Source organism: Dermacentor albipictus, unplaced genomic scaffold, assembly GCF_038994185.2.
Source record: "Dermacentor albipictus isolate Rhodes 1998 colony unplaced genomic scaffold, USDA_Dalb.pri_finalv2 scaffold_46, whole genome shotgun sequence".
Lineage (NCBI taxonomy): Eukaryota > Metazoa > Arthropoda > Arachnida > Ixodida > Ixodidae > Dermacentor > Dermacentor albipictus.
Window position 1 is genome coordinate 319,954 of NW_027225600.1, and position 20,028 is coordinate 339,981.

The following is a 20,028-nucleotide window of genomic DNA, read 5'->3' on the forward strand; positions in this document are numbered from 1 at the left end:
TCCCACTGCCAATGCTAAGGTTACACCTACACCAATCATCTTGACCGAGAGTACAAGAAAATAGTAGAAGAAAACAAAATACTTTGTAACAATTTAGCCAAGCTACGAGCCGTGTTTGAAGCTTTTAAGCGCATGGCAAACAACAGCACATCACAGCAACCCATACAATTTGTGGACCACACTTCCAAATCACCACCACGGTATTCCGTCTGTTGCTGCATAGGCGTGGCGTACCACCACGAAGCATTTCGCCGTAGGCTCGCCACACGTGGTCCATTCGACGGCACAGGGCCACCGCTGAATTGACCAAGTCACGCGCACACGTGGTCCAATGGCGAATGAACCCGTCAACCCACGTCTTCATTTTTTTCCTTTCGCTGATCACTCTTCGCAAAGCTTTTATACAGTCGACCTAGCGAAAATCCTAGTTATCGGCAGTGCCTCCGAGGCCAGCAAACGCCTTCAGGAGCAGTTGCTACTAGCTGAAAGGAAAAATGCACGAGATACAGACTGACAGAGAGGAGAATTTATTAGACACGAAATGTAAGAAATATAATATGTTCACTTTCGGGCCCAAAAGAAAGCACATTTCTGCCCCAGTAAAACAATTGTCTGGATTTTAAAAAAGAACGCTATACATTGTGTAAGAATGGCAGTTACTAGTATTCTACATTTTTATTTATTTATTTATTTATTCATTCATTTATTTATTTACATACCTGCTTCGCCCATTGGGCATTACAGTAGGGAGGACAGACAATCAATATATAATACAAGATAGCACACTCTTGAAAACGTTAAACACTTCAGACCATGGGCACAATACTAATCATACATTTGTTACATTCCGAGGGAGCGCATGAGACAGCACTAAGAACAAGTTTCACCCAGGTAACAAGATACAATTATTAACACAGCACGCTGGCTAACATTGCAAAACAAACATCAAAGAAAGTTTCAAATGGCGAGTGCATTTTCATCTACAAACATGCTTGGAGAGCAGTGGGGAATGTGGCATCAAAAGCAACTTCAATTAGTTCAGGAGGCAGCAGGTTCCATTCGTGTATTGTATGGGGAAAAAAGGAGTTTTGGTATGTTGTTGTGCGCGCGCATATTTCTTTTATCTCAAGTAAGTGGTCGCGGCGCCCGGATATGTATGTTGGTGGTTGTAGATAAGACTCTGTTTACTGGTGTGCGAATGAAGACGGTATCTCGAAGGAAAGAGAGGCGGGAAACAACACGGCGTAGTGAAAGATCTTCCAAACATATGTGCCGTTTTACTTCTATGATGCTGCTTGGAAATGAGTAAATGCCGGTTATGAAACGGGCCGCACGTTTCTGTATCGCTTCTAAGCTATTGACAAGAATTTGTGTACGAGGGTCCCACACAACAGACGCGTATCCGAGAATCGGGCGAACGTTGCTTAGGTAAAGTGTTCTCTCGACATGTAGTGGCGCGTGACTAAAGTTCCGTTTAATAAAATTAAGTACTCTCCCTGCTTTTAAAGTGATGCTTTGAATCTGATGATTCCATGTCAGATTGGCGGAAAATGTGACAACTAAGTATTTAGCTTCACTTGTTTCTGATAAAGGGGAGCCATTCAAGTAATACTGTGTACGGATTGGTTGCCGCTTGCGGGTGAAACAAATATGCTTACATTTTGAGATGTTGAGGGACATAAGCCACCTGTCACACCATGAAGAAATCTTATTTAGGTCTGTCTATAATACTACTCGGTCGGAATAATTATTAATTTCTCTGTAAAGGACGCAATCGTCTGCGTACAGCCAGATTTTCGAGGTGATTTCTGTGCCAATGTCATTCATATATATAAGAAATAAAAGAGGACCTAAGACGGAACCCTGCGGAATGCCAGAAGATACACATGCGTATTCTGATTCTGTGCCATTAATTACCACTCTTTGTAAACGACCTGTCAAGTAGTTTTTCAGCCAATAAAGGATTTTTTCTGGTAAACCAAGAAGTGAAAGCTTATAAAGTAAGAGAACATGGGACACTTCGTCAAACGCTTTCTGGAAATCTAATAGTATGCAGTTTGTTTGTAAACCTTTGTCAAATGATGTGAATATGTCATGGGTAAATTCCACAAACTGAGTTACGCATGAGTGACCAGCTCTAAACCCATGTTGGTAAGGAACAAAGAAACTTGTTTTGAAGGTGGGTAAAGATGTTAGTGTAAATTATGTGCTCCAGGGTTTTGCAACACACAGATGTTAAAGAAATAGGTCTATAATTCGTGACACTGTCACGAGGCCCGCTTTTATGAATCGGAACAATGTCGCCCATCTTCCAGCCTTCAGGTTATTCTGAGGTTTCAAGAGATTTGTGATACAGTACTTCTAGATACCTTGATATACGTGCGCATGATTTCAAAACAAAATTGGGTATCCAATCTGGACCTGGTGCCGAGTGTCGTTTTAATTTTTGGAGAAGGCCGACTATTCTGAAGTAATGAACAGTAATATTCCGCATATCATCAAGCGCGTTGCTCAAGAAGACTGGAAGATGTTGAGGTACTAGCGTGGAATACACAGAAACAAAGTAATCACTAAAACAGCATGATTTATCTCTATCATTAGTAACAGCTGCACTATTGTGGATTAACGGAGGGATACCAACATCGTCTTTACTGCTTGATTTCACTAGTTTCCAAAGTTCCTTTAGATTTTCTTTAATTCTAGAACCAAGAGAGCCAAAATACCGCTTTTTTTCCTTCTGTGATTTTCATCTGGATTTCAGAACCAAGTTGTAGAAGCTTAGAAAATTGCAGTAGATCGGGCTTGTCTCTATACCGTTTGAACGTACGATTCCTCTTATTAAGTAGAACCTTTATGGGTTTATCAAACCAAGGTTTATTTTTTCGTTGTTTCACAGAAAGAAGTTTAGATGGAATGTGCAAGTCAATGAGCTGTAAAAGTTGTTTCTTGAACAGCAGCCATAACTTGGAGACAGATACAGTGCTGCTTTGTTCTGAGAAAGTATCGAAGTTTGACTCAAGCGTTTCAGAAATATGAGAGTAATTTCCGCTATCAAAGAAATAAACTTTTCTGGGTTTCGGTGACGGTATGTACGGCTTGGGAGCAACGAGACGGGCAACCACTGCATCATGGTCGCTTAGTCCGGGAACTATGGAAACAGAGTGCAGCAACAAAGGAGAGTTTGCAATCAGATCTAAGATGGAAGCGGCATTGCCATGGCGCCGTGTTGGTCCCTCCACGAATTGATAAAGACCATGCGTTGCGAAAAGATCGTAAAAAGCCGACGACAGGGATGAGCACGAAGGAAGTACTGGCAGCTTATTAATCCACTGCGCATCTGGCATATTAAAGTCACCACCGACGAGAAAATAATCAGTTGAGACCGTAAGTAATAAATGAGAAAGGGTATTAAAGGTATGACTGCTGTTGTCATTAGGCGGATGATAAAATTCTCCAATTGTAAGCTGTTTGCTATGTTCTAGAACAACTTTGCACCAAACAGATTCACAGCTGTTATCCTCCAAGTCAACTACGAAACTTGGCAAGCTGTGCTTGAGCAGAACAGAAACGCCCCCACCCTGGCTATTGCAGTCCTTGCGATAGGCCACGTATTCCGCAGGAAATATTTCAGAGCTGGAAATTGATTCGTATAACCAAGATTCAGACTCAATAACAATTTCAGGGCCAAAAGATGATACGAGCCCTGTTAAGTCGTCTGTTTTGTTCTTGACGCTTCGGCAATTGATAAGCATAACATTTACCAATGAAGGACGGCACGGCACATGCTCAACGGGGCGGCATCGGGGAACGCTGATGGAACTGTTAACTTCAGTAACAGGGATTGCTCGACACCGTTTCAAGTTAACTTTTTTTGCAGCACGATATTATCACTATCAGCGTCGTAAATGAAGTTTCATCCGCACATACGAAGCTTATCGTGCCTGAGTTTGTAAGAGGAGGACCGAGCCTTTGCGAATTCGGAAAGTTTCCTGCGGGCTAAGCGTACTGAACGAGAGAAGTCTTCCCTGATGGAAATGTTTTACTCATCTTCAACTTCGGACCCGCTCCCAATACCGCATCTTTATCTTTGAATCTAACAAAGCGAACAATTATGGGGCAGTTTTCATCTTCACTGTAAGTGCCCAGTCTGTGCGCTCGATCAATATTTAGTGGGTCAAGCGATACACCTAGCTTAGTAGAGCAGAATGCAACAGTTTCTTCGGCTTGCTTCCAGGTTTCCAACGGGTTATCCTCAACCAAAAAAGAGAAGGTTGTTCCTTCGTAGCCTATTTTTGGAATCATCCGTGGAAGCTTTCAAAGCGGCTATTTCTGCAGACGGGGCTTTCGAAGCGGCCGAAGAGTTACTGGACTGTGAGCGACCTTGCCCTAGAAGGTCAACACGTTCAGTCAAGTTTACTTTTTCGTCAGTGGCGTATTGTTTAGTCCGTACGTCCGCTAAATTCGACAAAATTTTTTCTTGACCCGACTGAAGCTTGGTAAGCATCTGCAAGACAGCAGAGATTTCCCCTGCGTCGGTCTGCGTACTAGATTCCTGAACGCTATCAGGGCCTGGGTTCGACTCCACATCGCCTGACAAAGCTAACAGCAATTGTGACAACGCAACATGACACACCGCGGACATACAACGGTTAACAAACCAAAATAGCTAGTCCTTGGTGTCACTGGGGCACGACACCTCAAATAAAAAAGGGTTTGAAGTTCGCATGCATACGCAATGGCTCATGTAACCAACCTGTGTTACAAGAAGGGGTGAGCACATAGTGCGTCCGGCGGTGTCGCGCCCCGGTGAATGCGACGTAGGTGGGCGGTTAAATACTGTTGCTATGGTTCCAGGTTGCCAGACGAGGAATCCGAGGCGACCCAGTTTTGGCGGAGAGACGATTTCGGCTTGAAGAACACCCGGCTGGATGGAAGGCCTGCGTGTCGATGCCATTTCATCCGATACGCTTGTTTCCGGAGCACCTTTGACGAGCATTCCAAGCGGGCCGAGCCAGACAGCGAGAGCAACCTGTGTTACAAGAAGGGGTGAGCATATAGTGTGTCCGGCGGTGTCGCGCCCCCATGTCCTAACACAATGAAATTAGTAAATGAAAGGAAGGCTAAGAAATAATAATAATAATATATGGGGTTTTACGTGCCAAAACCACTTTCTCATTATGAGGCACGCCGTAGTGGAGGACTCCGGAAATTTAGACCACCTGGGGTTCTTTAACGTGCACCTAAATCTAAGTACACGGGTGTTTTCGCACTTCGCCCCCATCGAAATGCGGCCGCCGTGGCCGGGATTCGATCCCGCGACCTCGTGCTCAGCAGCCTAATACCATAGCCACTGAGCAACCACGGCGGGTGGCTAAGAAATCTTGTCTCGTTTCATACTGAACTGTAACTACAGAGCCATGTGTTTGGACTGTTACTTTATACTGACACTCCACACTTTTGCACATAGTATATATTGAGCTTGCTTGACTAACAGTAAAACTTCATTTGGGCCTAGTTGGTACATAATTCTGAGCTTAAACTTACAGCGCAAACACCTAAGACGGACCACAAAAGGCAAGTACGACACACACTGGCGCTAACTGACAACTCCTTTACTTCTTCGTCGTCGATGCATATATAAACCCTAGGCCACACAACCGCACAGATTACATTACAGAGATCTACCAAATTATCCCATATGCAAACGTGAGAAGTCAAATTTAGATGGGTGCAGGGACAAAGATATGTCACTGATGCAATTATCCCCTTGCCTTTTTATGTAGTAGGCCTCTAAGGCAAGCCATGCATGCTCATTCATGCTTTTGCCAAGAATTGACGTCCGATCAAGTCATGTCTCACAATTGTTGCAACGGTTTATATGCACAAGGTGCACTCTTCTATCTACATTTTTGTTTACTTTTTGTGCATGATCCCTGCGTGGTCCCTTAAACACATAAGATCATCTATCAACTCAAGAATGTTGCTTGCAGGCATAGTGTTCCTTTGGCGTTTTCTGTGCCGAACAAGCTTTTAAAGCTATGCTCCCACACCTGCGGAGAGAGCTGAGGAGGATGCCAAATTCGGCATGGTGCTTCATATGTGTCGCACGCTGTCGGCATGGTTTATACCATTCCACTCTCATGTGGTAAGACATAGCTCGGCTAGATAGGGCATTGCATCAACGAGCGACTCAGGGAACATGCACAAAAAGTAAACGAAAATGTAGATAGAGGAGCGCACCTTGGTGCGCATATAAACTCTTGCAACAATTGTGAGGCACAACTTGACGGGACGTCGATTCTAGGCAAAAGCAAGAATGAGCATGCGCGGCTTACCAGAGGCCTACCACATAAAAAGGCAAGGCGATAATTGCATCAGTGAGATATCTTTGCCCCTGCACCCATCTGAATTTCACTTCCAACGTTTGCGTATGTGATAATTTGGCAGATCTCTGTAATGTAATCTGAGTGCCTGCGCAGTTGTGTGGCCTAGGGTTTATATTGCATCGACGACGAAGAAATAAAGAAGTTGTTAGCGCTAATGTGTGTCGTATCTTCCTTTTGTGGTCCATCTTAGGTGTTTGTGCTGCAAGTTTAAGTTGCTTGACTAAGCCATTCCAAATTAACAGTGGCTTGTATAATGAGGCCGCTCAGTGGTAGTTTGCATGGACTAGCACACAAATATGATAAATGTCAAAGTACTAAATTAAGAAATTGGGACTCATCACACAAACAACCTACATAATTTAGTGTATTTATTGGGCTGTATTTCTAGACAAGCTATTAAAACATATTGTATTTTACAAACGAGAACCCACCTTCTGATTATGAGACATGCCGTAGCGAGTAACCCCGGTTTAATTTGGACAACCTGGGGTTCTTTAACATGCACCTAAGTCTAAGGACATGGGTGCTTTTGCATTTCACTCGCACTGAAATGCGGTTTTGTTTAAGACTACAATTGCAAAAGTTCCAAACAGGATCCCCCCTATATTTTTACAGTGGACGCTCTTTAAATGGAGCCTCAAGGGGCCAGAGAAATTGGTTCCATTTACCTGGACTGCTAATGGCATCATTGGAATTAGACATACCGTAAAAACCCGCGTATAATACGAACCCGAATATAATACGAGGTGAAATTTCTGGGACGAGAAATGGAAAAAAAAAAGGTTTACCCGCGTATAATACGAGTGAGAGAAACTCGGGGAAAACATTTATTGAAATCGGACTCAGCACTTCATTCACTGTCGTCCTCCGCTGCGCTTTCATCGGACAATTCCTTGTCTGACATATCCTCCCAGAGGTACTCGTCCTCGGTGCCATCGAGCGCGTTCAAGATCCCGCACTTCTTGAAAGCGCGACGCACAAGGTCTTCTGGGATGCTCGCCCATGCGTCCACGATCCACTTGCACAGCGTGGCTGGCGATGCCCGCTTCAGCCGTCCAGTTGGCGTCACTGCAGGTTCACCTGACCGCATCCACTCTGCGTAGCACCGCTTCACCGCGTCCTTGAAAGGCTTGTTGACGCAAACATCTAGAGGCTGCAGCTGAGACGTCATCCCACCAGGGATAACGACGAGTTCAGTATTACAATCACGCAACAGCTTCTTCACCGAGTCGGCCAAATGGCCACGAAACGCGTCCAGCACGAGGATGGACGGGAACGACAACAGTGCACCGGGCCGCCTACACCAAACGGACTTTATCCAGTCGAGCACAAGACTCTCATTCATCCACCCTTTCTCATGGCATTTAACGATGACATTTTTCGGCAGCTCACCTTTCGGCATTGTCTTGCGCTTGAAGACGACATAGGGCGGGAGCTTGCGGCCGTCTGCCATGCATGACAACATGACAGTAACACGCGTCTTCTCGTTCCCAGTGGACCGGACACAAACTTGTTTCGAGCCCTTTTCGTGCACGGTGAGGGGCGATGGCATGTCCAGATAAACTGGTGTTTGGTCAGCATTGCCGATTTGCCCTAGCTGAAAGTTCTTCAACTTGCGCAACGAAATAACGCGGCGCTGGAAAGCCACCAGTAACTCTTCAAACGATTCCGGCAGCTTTTGTGAAATTGAAGTTCTCCGGCGCAATGAAAATCCTGCACGGCACATATACCGATAAACCCAATGCTTGCTTGCTTTGAAGGTGGAGCTCGTTAGGCCTTTTTCTCTCGCAAGCTCCCTGGCTTTTGCCTGCATGAGCTCCACGCTCACAGCAAGATGCGCGGCTCGCTGTTCTCGGACGAATTCCGTCAGTTTGAGTTCAATTTCAGGGAATGCCCCATTCTTCGGGCCGCGAAAGCTTCTTCGCTTTCCGCTGCACTCGAAAAGTGCTTCTTTTTGCCGTCGCCATCCGCGGATACTTCCCTCGGTGACGCCAAACTGCCTCCCGGCCGCACTGTTGCCGATTTCCTCTGCCGCTAAAATCACATTTCGCTTGAAAGCTGCCGAGTACTGCTTCCGTGCCCCCGACATCGTGCTCCTTAAAAACGATGCACTTCGCGAAGCGCGGTTAACACGTGAACTGCCAAGGTCCGCACTCAAGGGACGTATTCTGAAACGTTCGCCGCGGCGAACTTTTCGCACTGGCCACGCCTCCGCCGTAGCGGAGCGCGCTGAATGGCTGCTTTGACAAAACCGGAAATTCAGGTGGCGCAAGTGAATTTCCGGTTTTGTCAAAGCAGCCATTCAGCGCACGCCGCAACGGTGGAGGCGTGGCCAGTGCGAAAAGTTCGCCGCGGCGAACGTTTCAGAATACGTCCCCAACAAAGAAAGAAACGATGCCGTAGCCACGCTGAAAGTGTCTGCGTTCACCCGGTCGACGGAACGCAGACGTTAGGTTCACCCAAACGTCACGTCCGGGATGTCGCATTCATTCTTTGTTTTTCGCGTCCGTGATGTCACATCCGTCTTTGGTTTTGGTGGCAGAATGGCAAGCTCAAAGGTGAGTTACGCCAACGTTACGCACAAACAACTGGACAAAGATGTAAATCGTTTATTTTGGGGGGCTTGTGCTAGCGTAAGCTATCGTAAGTACTTCATTTTTCCATTCAATGTGCCTCTACTATGCAAACCTACGCTTTCGGCTGCCTGATACTTCATTTCCAGGTCCCTCACCAGCTCATTTTCGTTGTGACGCATCCCGCGGACCGCTGCACCGATCAGCCAGTGCTACAGTGTACTGGTAAGAGCCTTTTTCACAATCACTTGAACGTAACATTACCTGGTTACGGTGCTGCTACACGGCAGAATGTGTAAATGGCAGATGACCCAAGTGCGGCATGTGCGCGCACTTGTTTAGAGAAAATAAAGAGTATTCATCATTATCTCGCAATGTAAACGCACATTCCTTACTCATGGTTCAGGTCTGCCGTCCGCCGACTAAGGGTGGTAGTGAATGAAGTCGCTAAATGAGTGCTTTGCGGCGTCATTGCACGCGCGGGAAACAGCGTTCGTTTACATTGTAATATTAGCCTTTACATAGCAATATCGCTGCGCTGTCAACAGCCATTCTCTGGTAACCTTTCTCCGCAGCGTAACGCTCGAGTGCTCTGTGCAGATGTGACAAAGGTTGTGTGTGCGGTCGGTATTTGTGATTTTCTAGAAAGAAGCTTCATTACAAAGTGCATGATCAGGCTGCGTGGTCGTCCATTCTACTAGAGCGGGACAATCAATAAACGATACAAGCATGGACATACACATGCTGTTGCCAAATAACCTTTAAGGTGGGTCCATTTAATACTGGTGATTTAATTGTGGATGAAGACTGGGATGTTCTCTTTATGTGCTTGCTTCAAAGTAGGATAAATCGAAACTTGGCCAACAAATGTTACTAGTGTTATAAGGTTTTGTGAGAAAGGGTGTTGTGTATTGCTTTGTAACAAGTGACTCTTAAGAGTGTGACATTGCCTCCCATCGCACGTGTATATCCCGGCTGGAAGTTATGTTCATGTGCTCAACAGGGCTTCAGGAACCCTCTGAGCGCTTACACGTTGATATTACAGCCACTTGTGAATTCTGGTCTTAATGTAAGCATTAAGGGGTTCTAGCACTCATCTTAGTGATAACCTTAGACGTTAATTCTATAGTGTATATTGTTAACTGACAAGCTGGGTCTGGTAAGTTTTACATCTTGACACTTAAGAACCTGTGGCATGATGAGTTTGCGCAAAAGAACAGTGCAAGTGCCATCATATATACATTCATTGTCATTCACGCACACTATTGGAAGGACTCCAATCTACACTAAGTACAGCGCAATCGGTGCCAGTACCAGTGGTTGCTCAATGTGTGGTTTGAAATTTACGCCGGTGCAATAATCAGTACCATCTTCAATCACGCACTGACTGGACAGCGTTAGGTGAACGATATCCTTGAAGGAGTGGTTGATGAGTTTCTCAGGAAAGTCCCGCTGTCACATCTTCCACTTCTGCTGTATCAGCAAGATGGGCCACCTGCATGCAGCAGCAGCCGAGCACGAAACTGGTTGAGTGCTACTTTTCAAATAGATTGGAAGGCACGAGCCTGTAAATAGGCCGGCTAGGTCACCTGACCTCTCTCCGTTAAGTTTCTTTCTTTCAGGTTATGTGAAAGATTGTGCCTGACGTCAGATTAGTTCAAGGTAAGGATAATGGATGTCTGCCATAGAATTCCGGCATCGGTCATCAAGAAAGCCACTAAAGGTGTGATAAAATAGACAGTGCTGCGTAGCTGCAAAAGGAGACTTATTTGAACACATCCTCTAGACTGATGTTCAACGGGGCTTACGAATTAATAGATAGTAAGAGCACACAGTTGTTTTTTTTTGTCTGTGTGTGCGTGTGTGCCGACATTCTGATGCGACATTCTGATTGCCAGTTCGGCTCATAGAAGTGGTATATTTAATTTCGTGAACGCATTGGTTTTGCCTTTTCTCTACCAGTTAGTCGCTTTCCAGTGTGATTATTTCGCTTTTATTTGTTAACATGAACCTGTTTTTGCAGCACGTATACACTTTCATGAAAAATAAAACGCTCACTTTATATTGGCTTTGGTCCGAAGCAAGTTTCTGGTGTGAAATATAACTTTGGCCACACTCTTTCGATGCGGTGCGAGCAAAGTCTGGATTTTGAAACATTCTGTGCCTATTACATTGCTCTTCACATTTCGTGTGTAATCAGAGCTGCACTTTGGCTGCGTTATCAAGGTGCTTTTGTTATCATTTATGAGTCGGCCTTGAGAGAGAGATAATAAGTGTGATGTAGAGAGAAAGGAGTAGCTGCGAAGCTGCGAAACCTGCTGTTGGGGCTCCTTTCGTACCATTATCAAGGTGGTGCACTGTCTATTCGGGTTTGCGATAGGCAATGCAGTTACTTTCAATCAGCTTATTTGAGGGCACTGCTTTATGATGCGGGTGAGAGTTCACTCACATGGTATTTTTCATAGTTCGTGAGGTTATTTTCCAATCGGTAAAATTGTACGCAATTAGTATGTGGCTGAAAACACTGCAGTTAGATGTCATTTTGGGATGCCAACAAATGCCTCATTGACACTTTGAAAATTATGAGAGTACTTCTCGAGTTAGATAATTGTAATTACCAAATTAAATCTCAGTAACGAAAGAATTACTGGCTACTACTCCACTTCACTGGAAACAATATGCACTAGGTTTTCTTCGAGTAACGGAACTGTTTTTTTTTTTAAATCTTAGTGCATGATAGCTGTGGAACACTCTCTCTCTTCATCCCTATACCCCTATCCCCAGTGCAGGGTAGAAAAACGGACATGAGTCTCGTTAACCTCTCTGCCTTTCCTCTCTTCTATTTCTCTCTCTCTATAATTCACTCAGTAACCATAATGAGGCCAAGCCAGGTTCACTCGAAATCAGAATCAACAGCAGTCATGCGCGGCAGCACTTATGCTCGGACTAGCAGAAAAAAAAATAGAGAGGCTGTTGTTTTGCAGAAAGGCGAAGCAGTGTTAGTGATAGCCAAGTATGCGACAATTACACGAAGGAAGATTACACCAGCAAGGGGACTCAGGCTGTGAAATTGAACTGTCTCCTACTATGAGGTCTTGTATATACTTAGCGCCGTCACTTCAGTGCTCAAGTCTTCGAGGTCAAGCGAAGTTTCTTGAAGTGCAAGAAATATATATATATCGTAAGGAACCGCTTTATTCCAGCCAAGCTCGGACTACTGCCTAGAGGATTAAACTGTGCTGCTGGTGATGATATATGCAGATGAAAAAGATGTGCAGATGATGAAGTTGAAAGTCAGGCATGTGTTGTGCCCATGCTAATTCTCTCTCGCTGTGGAAGCGGCCGCCTGGCAGTGCGTAAGTACTATAAAATGCGTCAAGTATTTGGTTTTAAGCGGGAGACATGCACTATCTCTGTGCCACAGCAACGGGAATCGGGTGGCGTTCTAACAAGCGAGAATGGTAATTGACAGGTGATGTCTGCTCAATGACCATGGAAAGTCGAATAAAACACGAGAAATTTTTTGCATAAGCCAGGAACGCACACAGGAGTCGAAAGAACTTCGTCACCAGGAGAAAAAGTCACAGCACAGTGGGTCGAGTCGTAACGAAACTTGCGAGCGTCCTGGGAGACGCCGGTGTTAAGCGGGGCGAGGCATCTGCACTCTGCGGGGCGAGACACGAACTGTTCCAAGAAAGGAACTGATGGGGTTACAGGAGTCGAAAGGAATGATACATCAAGAATGAAACTTGGTGAACAGCCATAGATGAAGAAAAAATTTTAAAAGCCAGTAGTACGTTGCGTAGCCATGTTATAGGCGAATGTCATGAACGGCAGGATTGCATCCCCATTCGTGTGGCCAGGGTGGATGTACAGTCGCATTCAATATGACTTGCAACACTCTTGTTGGTGGTTGAAGGGGCTCCACGGCTGCGCAGCAGTTCTGACGTGCGAAATAGCAGTTTAATAGACGCCACTAATTGAAGCTGTGTTTCGGTCTGAAACTTACCATGTGTCTGCACAGCCGTACAGCCTTGGAGCCCCTTCGACCACGGGCACCGGTGTTGCAATTCATATTGCACGTGACTGTACATCGCAATCATGTCAGAGAGGCTATGGTGAAAACACTCTGTCAAGCTGTTGGTCTGTGGATGGTAACTGGAAGTCGTCTTGCGAATTGTGTTAGAGGTGCACAGAACTTCGGTAAGGATAGAAGAGAGGAAGACTGCTGCGGTCACTGAGGAGAACGCGCGGAGCGCTGCGGTGTAAGATAATGTCGTGTAGAAAGAAATCAGCGGCTTCAGTGGCAGTCCCGGATAGTAGAGATGCTGTCTCCGCATAGCTTGTTGGATGGTCTATGGCCGTTGCAATCCAACGATTTCCATGTAAGGTCATGGGAAGAGGACCGTACAAGTCTATTCCAACTACTTCAAAAGGCGAAGCGGGACAAGGCAGAGGTTGTAAAGAGCCAGAAGGAGCTGTTGGGTTTGCTTTGACAATGAACGCAGGGTGCAACATACTTCGCAAAGGCTGAAGGTGGGCCAGGCCAGGAGCAGCGACTTCATATTCTGTTGTAAGTCTTGTGGTAGCCTAGGTGACCAGTCGTCGCATGATCGTGAAAGGCTTCAAGCACCTCACATTGCAGAGAACATGGTATGACCGGGACCCATTTGTTGCCATCAATGTGATAAATGTTGCGATGTAAAACCCCATTGTGCAGCTTGAATTGATTAAGTTGTTGACGAAGTCAGGCGTTTGGAGGTGACGAAGAATCTTCCATGCGTTGGAGAATAGTTCAGCAGTATGGGTCGATGCGTTAGTGGGACGCAAGGACAGATGGGCTGTTGTGTCTTAGCCATTCGAGGGTTACAATGGGTAAAGCCGATGAAGAGGACTCAGGACGTACACAATCACGGAGAAGTTATGGTGAATCGTCACGATTCGGCAGAGGGTAGCAAGAGAGAGCATTGGTGCCTTGATGCTTCTTTGCAGCCTTGTAGGTGACATTGAAATCGTACTCCTGTAGGTGAAGCACACAGCAACCCAGGTGACCTGATAAATTCATTAGCGATGAAAGCCAGCACAGTGTGTTATGGTCGGTAACGACTGTGAAATTTTTGCACTGCCCAACAGCAAGGCACTCCTGCTTGGTTATGGTGTAGTCAGACGAATAATAATGTGCATTCTTCGTGGTTAGGAAGAGAATTGCCAGTGGCATCCAGTTGTGTGATCTGCAAACCAGCATTTGCAAGACAGGCAAGGACTTCATCAAGATGTTGCAAATGTTGTGAGAACATGGTTGAAAACACAATGTCGTCGAGATAGCACAGACAGGTTTTCCATTTCAAGCCACACAAGACTTATCGATCATGCGTTCGAATGTGGCAGGCACATTGAAGAGTCCAAAAGCCATCGCACTGAACTCGTAGAGCCCATCAGGGGTAGCAAATGTCATTTTTGCTTTGTCGGATTTGGACATCGGTATTTGCCAGTGGCCTGGTCTAAAGTCAAGGCTAGAAAAACATTCAGCACCGTGGAGTGAATCTACTGTATCATCCATCCGTGACACGGGGTAAACATCTTTGCGCACAATTTTGTTCAGCGCACGGTAATAGACGCAAGAACACACTGAGCTGTCTTCGTGACAATTGCAGCGACATGAGTGTCAACAGCTCAAGTGACAGTTGATCCACAAGGCAACAGTTGGGGTTCGATTTGGTTTATTGCAGTAAGCAATGCAGACCCCTCAGAGAAGCGAATAAGGCCAGGGGTAATCAGAATTGCTTGAGATAGGGTAGGGTCATAGAGTAGAATGAATACGCCGCCATCCACAATGTTACAGGAGTTTACACCTATAATCTCTTCTCTAGGTGGCCAAAGAACGTAATCGGAAGAGGTGACGAGACGAATGCATTCTTCGTGGTTAGGAAGAGAATTGCCAGTGGCATCCAATTGTGTGAGGCGCTGACGACAAGAGATAGAAGCGAACGCCAAAGATAAGAAGTCCCACCCCAAGATGAGTTCATAGGTCACTCACGAAATACCGCAAAAACAATGTGGTGAAGAATTTAGTCTATAGACACACGAACAGTACACAGTGCGATTGGACGAATAATAACCTTGGCTGCTGCACAAAGAGAAAGGCCGGAGTAAGGCAATTCTTGTGTTTTATAGGGTCCCGAACAGTCGCATGGCAATAATTGCCAAGCGTCTTGTAACATGGAGCCACCTCAGAATTGCACCAAACAAAGATGATGGATGCAGCCAGTCTTGCCAGATAACTACATTTCGACTATTCTGTATTGTTTGCATTTTTTGTGCAAAAGGAATTCTCGCAGAGAGTTTTATCTTCAGTGGCCTTCAGTTGACGTCATCTGCTACAACTAGCACATAAGTTAACTCCATAGCACCACTAGGATGGAGACATTGTGTCGTGGGATGCTTCCTTAAAAGTGGACAAGAAGATTCTAAACGAAAAGTGTGAGATGGTCACAGTAATAACCAAGGCATTTGGCATGGGAATGACCCAGCTATGAAGGTATTATCAGTTGTGGACAAGCATATAATACTAAATGGCGCCTTGCACGAGTCCCAAGTGTCAAATGTAATGAGTATTGTGCATTGAAAGGGCCAAAGATGTTTTGTACATGCAAGGGAACACTATGGGCATTTGATAGCAGTTGCTTAGATGTACTACATTAACAGGAACCAAACGAACTCCCTTAGACATAAGCATGCAGCAAATTCAAGGACTAGATGAAGCTTCAAAGAAGTAACTGCATTTCATGTAGGATAGGTGTGAATGACCTTTGTGCATGAGATCAGTGACAAAAACACTAAATGAATGCAGTACAGTGTCTGTATCATATCTTGTGCAGACCAAACTAGCCTGGAGTTTCAGCGTTCTTTGTCAGTTCATTTAAATAGGCACTACATTGTTTAAAGTGCAATATTGTTCTACAAAACATAATATGCAAGATGTAGCATGCGAAACCTCATGGCTCAACAACTACTGAACCGAAACCTCAATGAGCAGTGAAGCTTCCTTGTAATTTTCATTGTAACCGTACTTTTGCTCTTGAAAGAGAACCTCTTTAGTGAATTTGCTTGTGTATTAATTTTTCTTTAGGCAAGTATTTTTTATACATGTTAATGTCTTAATCCTGCTTTCTCTTTCTGGAGCTAAAACAAAATGCCTCTTATTTCAATTTGATCTTTTGACCTAGGAAGCCATCATCTGGTGCTGTGTACAGCAAGCACATGCTTCGGGCAAGGAGGGAGCCAGCACCATATCTACATCAGCAAGAACCTCGGTGCTCAAAATAAACATTTTCTGTGCATATACCTGTCTTTTTGTACTTCCAGCATGAATTAATAAGTTTCTTTTGCCTTCACATGCAGGAAGGTTTATAGGAATAAATAGTGACTGTTGAATGCCCAGGAAAAGCCTTGAAGCCATTTTACTTGTATAGTGATAAAGTACATGTGTACTTGAACTTGATAGTACAGAAACGAAAGGCAAAGTAACAGGCAAAATGTTCGGGGCAGCAGTCGTATAAATGGTAGATGAACACAGCTAATTGTGCTGTCCAGTTTCATTCAGTTTGACCAAGTGTTGCAAGAATTGCCTTCAATATGAATCATTCAGTTTAGCGAGCTAAAGTCGAACTCGTAAAAACTTTGGAATGTCTGCTGAGAATTTGAGCATAAATGGTATGTGTGCATCCTTCAGCAGCACTACAAGCCCAATAAGGTTTTTGCGTTACTGTCCCCCCTCCCTTGGGGTTATTGCAGTGTCTACTTCAAGTGCTTGAGGGTATAATGGAGAATGACTCCAATTTGCTATAGATATGTGCAGTGTTGATGCAGAAATGAGAAGGCTATATAAATATGCAGGACAAGAGCTGGTAGGCCTGGTTATAAGCATGAATTAGAAATGTATAGACCAAAGGCAATATGAATACAATATGTTAAATTACATCCATATGTGGGAACTGCTCACATGAAAGGAAAGGAAGTGCAATACTTGCAACCTACCAACACAAACATCAGTCTAGGGAAGGATTCTGTAAGGATCCACTAAGTGGACTATTTCAGCACACACTGATTAGGTAGAGCAAGCGGCAATCGTCACCGTGGGCTCTCGTGCTCTATTCATTCAGCGTGTACTGGAATGGACAGTCCACTTAGTCAACACTTACAGACTAGCCCCCTAGGGCTGTGGAAGCACGCAGTATATTAAGCTTAAGTCCGGAGTGCTACCTCCTGCTTATGTGGCAAGTCCTCCTGTTTACCTGTTCCTTTCAACTGAGAGCTGAGCACCGCCTAGGTTAAGTCAGAAAAAGCAACCAGCATCCATAGAATTCAAACTGTTACTATTTGCCCTATAAAAGGGGACAGTGAAGCCTAAAATGACCCTTGACTTGGGCCATATTTTTCGCGATATGCCCGAGAATATTGGGATTTCCCATCAATATAGCCCTTCCTACATCACATTGTGAACAACCTGAAAACTTAACACTGTTGCGCAGAGCGATGAAGGGTCAGGATTTGAGCGAGAAAACAACACACGACACCTGAGCGCAAACTATGAACTGGTTTATTTTTCTGCAAGTGAAGCGTACATAAAGCCTACATGCATGCACAGGAGTCCTCTTCCCGGTCTACCTACACCCTCTATTGTCAGCGATTATGCTAATCTCTTTATTGCTGAGTGAAATAGACGGCGGGCTGACACATGAGCCCTGTGGGTCCACCTTGAGGTTGTATGCTTCCACGACTTCTCTTTTCCTTTGGTTCCTACTTTTCAGCAGAATCATTGTCTTGTGATAATCACCAGTTGATAGTCTGTGCTCAGGTGTCGTCTGTTGTTTTCTCGCTCAAGTCCTGTCCCTTCTTCACTCCACACAACAATGTTAAGTATGTCGAACCAACTAGCCCACTGCACAATTTTCCTGAACTTGAAAACAATTGTAAACTAAAGTCCTTGAGAAACGAAGTGTTCTGTCATGACATACAGATTTATGCATGATCACTTTGCTATATAAAAATACAATTTTAGCCAATGTTAATGAAGAGCTTCAGTTTTGGAGTTCACTTAAATAATGTCTGTGATGCATTGTGACAGTACGAGGTCCTGGAGATGCTACTGTGGAGATATGTCAACATTGAGCCTATTCCTGTTTAATCTATGGATAGATGCCTTCACGAAGAGTTGGAGAAACTGCACAATACAATGTTTTATATCACATGTAATAATTATGCTGTGATAAAGTGTACACGCTGAGCTTAATGGTTTAGAAAAGCTCAAGAAAAGGATAGGCAAAAGATAGGCAACCTTTTATTTGGCTCTCCTCATAGTGAAGTCTAGACGCATCATGTCAGCCACACTTAGTAAAATCTGTGGGCTCGTACTGCCCATGCCTTTACTGCACAAGTTGCCTTGGTGCTCCCAGTCTTGACAGGTAACACTTAAGCACCCTCTCATGCACATGTTTGTTCCAAAGCTACAGTTGCTAACAAAGTAACTCCCACATGCGATTATGTAACTCTAGACCTAACTGCAAAAACGCATGCAGTACTACGAGTTTGGCATGGAGTCCACATGAAATGTGCACAACTTCAAATTTCATATAGGCAACAGATAACTGGTAACCTGTTAGAGTAACAAAATGGATGCCAAGGAAAATACACCCAAAGCCTTAGGCAGGAAAATGAGGTGTTGTGGTGAGATAAATAGCAATCACATTTGATCGACTGACTAAAAGCTGGCAGGGGTATTGCATTTGACATGATTGAAATGAGCTGCAGCATGGCATGGTAACTGTGGCAGCCTTTACAATGCCGCGCTCTCTGAATTACACTTATGTGCATCCATATGCTGCAGCGACCAACTGTTTTTATTCAAGAAAGCCAGGTTTGTGGTTCAGCACACATCATACGCTAGCAAACTCACTGATGAGTCAACTCCCTCAGATCATCCCATGAGTCTGAGTGAGCCCAGCTGAGCAGTATTTTGGCGAGTTTGAGCCTGAGTGAGCTCGGCTGAGTAGTATTCTTATAAGCTAAATTATGTATAATTATTAAGTATAATTTTGGCGAGTCTAAATAGCGAGTTCCGATTATTTTGCCAACATATATATGGTCCGTGTACTTTCGAAATTCAGGTACGACACTTGCGCATAGGTTGGAAATTAAGCTTCTCGCCAAGTGACTACTGCAGAAATGATCATAGAGCTAGAGAAGAACGATACGCCTTAATGATGCAGCGTGCCGCGCGGTATCCATGTGTGCAGCGTGCCAGTGGATGGGTGCGTGTTTGGGAAATTAGGGGGTTATTAGGGTCCATAATACATTTCTACATAGTGTATTATTGCGATAGCAATTTTTGGACACCCTAAGCGAATTTTCGCCATCGCCCTGATGTTTGGTTTAAAGTCCAAGTGTGACAAAAATTATAGTGCCCTGTTGCATCCCACTTGCTGGGGTTAATTGCGAATGAAAGGGTGTGAGGGTGACCCGAGAAGGATGGCAGCTATATGCGCGCTGTCCGCGTCCCGTGATCAAGCGCGCGCTAGGGTAGGAGAGCGCGCGACGTCTCTTGCCTGGCCGTGCCCGTGCATATGGCTGTCCGCGCGCAGCAGAGTGCATATACACGGCCCGCGCGTGCCACATTTTTTAAAAGTAATTTGCGGCCGGTGCAAAGGCGGCAAGCCGACGTGGCTGCTGGTTTCACGAGTGTTGGAAGTAGCGATATCTAAGTTTCGGACGAAACTTGGAGAACAGTGACTTAAAACAGTGACTTCCTTAGAGGGGCCAAAATTTTGGGGCGCATGAGCAGCACGTATAGTAGAATGCAGTGTTCCATTGTAAAAAATTTTTGATGTAACAAAGTAGAATGCTGAGTGTTACGTCTTTGTTACATCAAGGTTCAACAAAAATTAAGCGCTGGAAATCAGCACTGGACGCATATGCAACTCCTTACTCCACACTGAAAACATTTGAGAAAACATTTTTTAAAAATACTCTGTACTACAATTTGTATAAGTCCCTACCTGCAGATATTCCAC

At 44.8% G+C, this 20,028-nt stretch overlaps 1 long non-coding RNA gene across 3 annotated transcripts in view; it reads right to left on the reverse strand.

The window, feature by feature from the left end:
- Positions 1 to 504: 504 nt before the first annotated feature.
- LOC135913906 (uncharacterized) overlaps positions 505 to 20,028 on the reverse strand; it is a 39,421-nt gene continuing 19,897 nt past the window's right edge. For all 3 annotated transcript variants that reach the window (XR_010568158.1, XR_010568159.1, XR_011510141.1), the window contains one exon: positions 505 to 5,029. This is a non-coding gene — a long non-coding RNA (uncharacterized lncRNA). The remainder of the gene's footprint in view (positions 5,030 to 20,028) is intronic.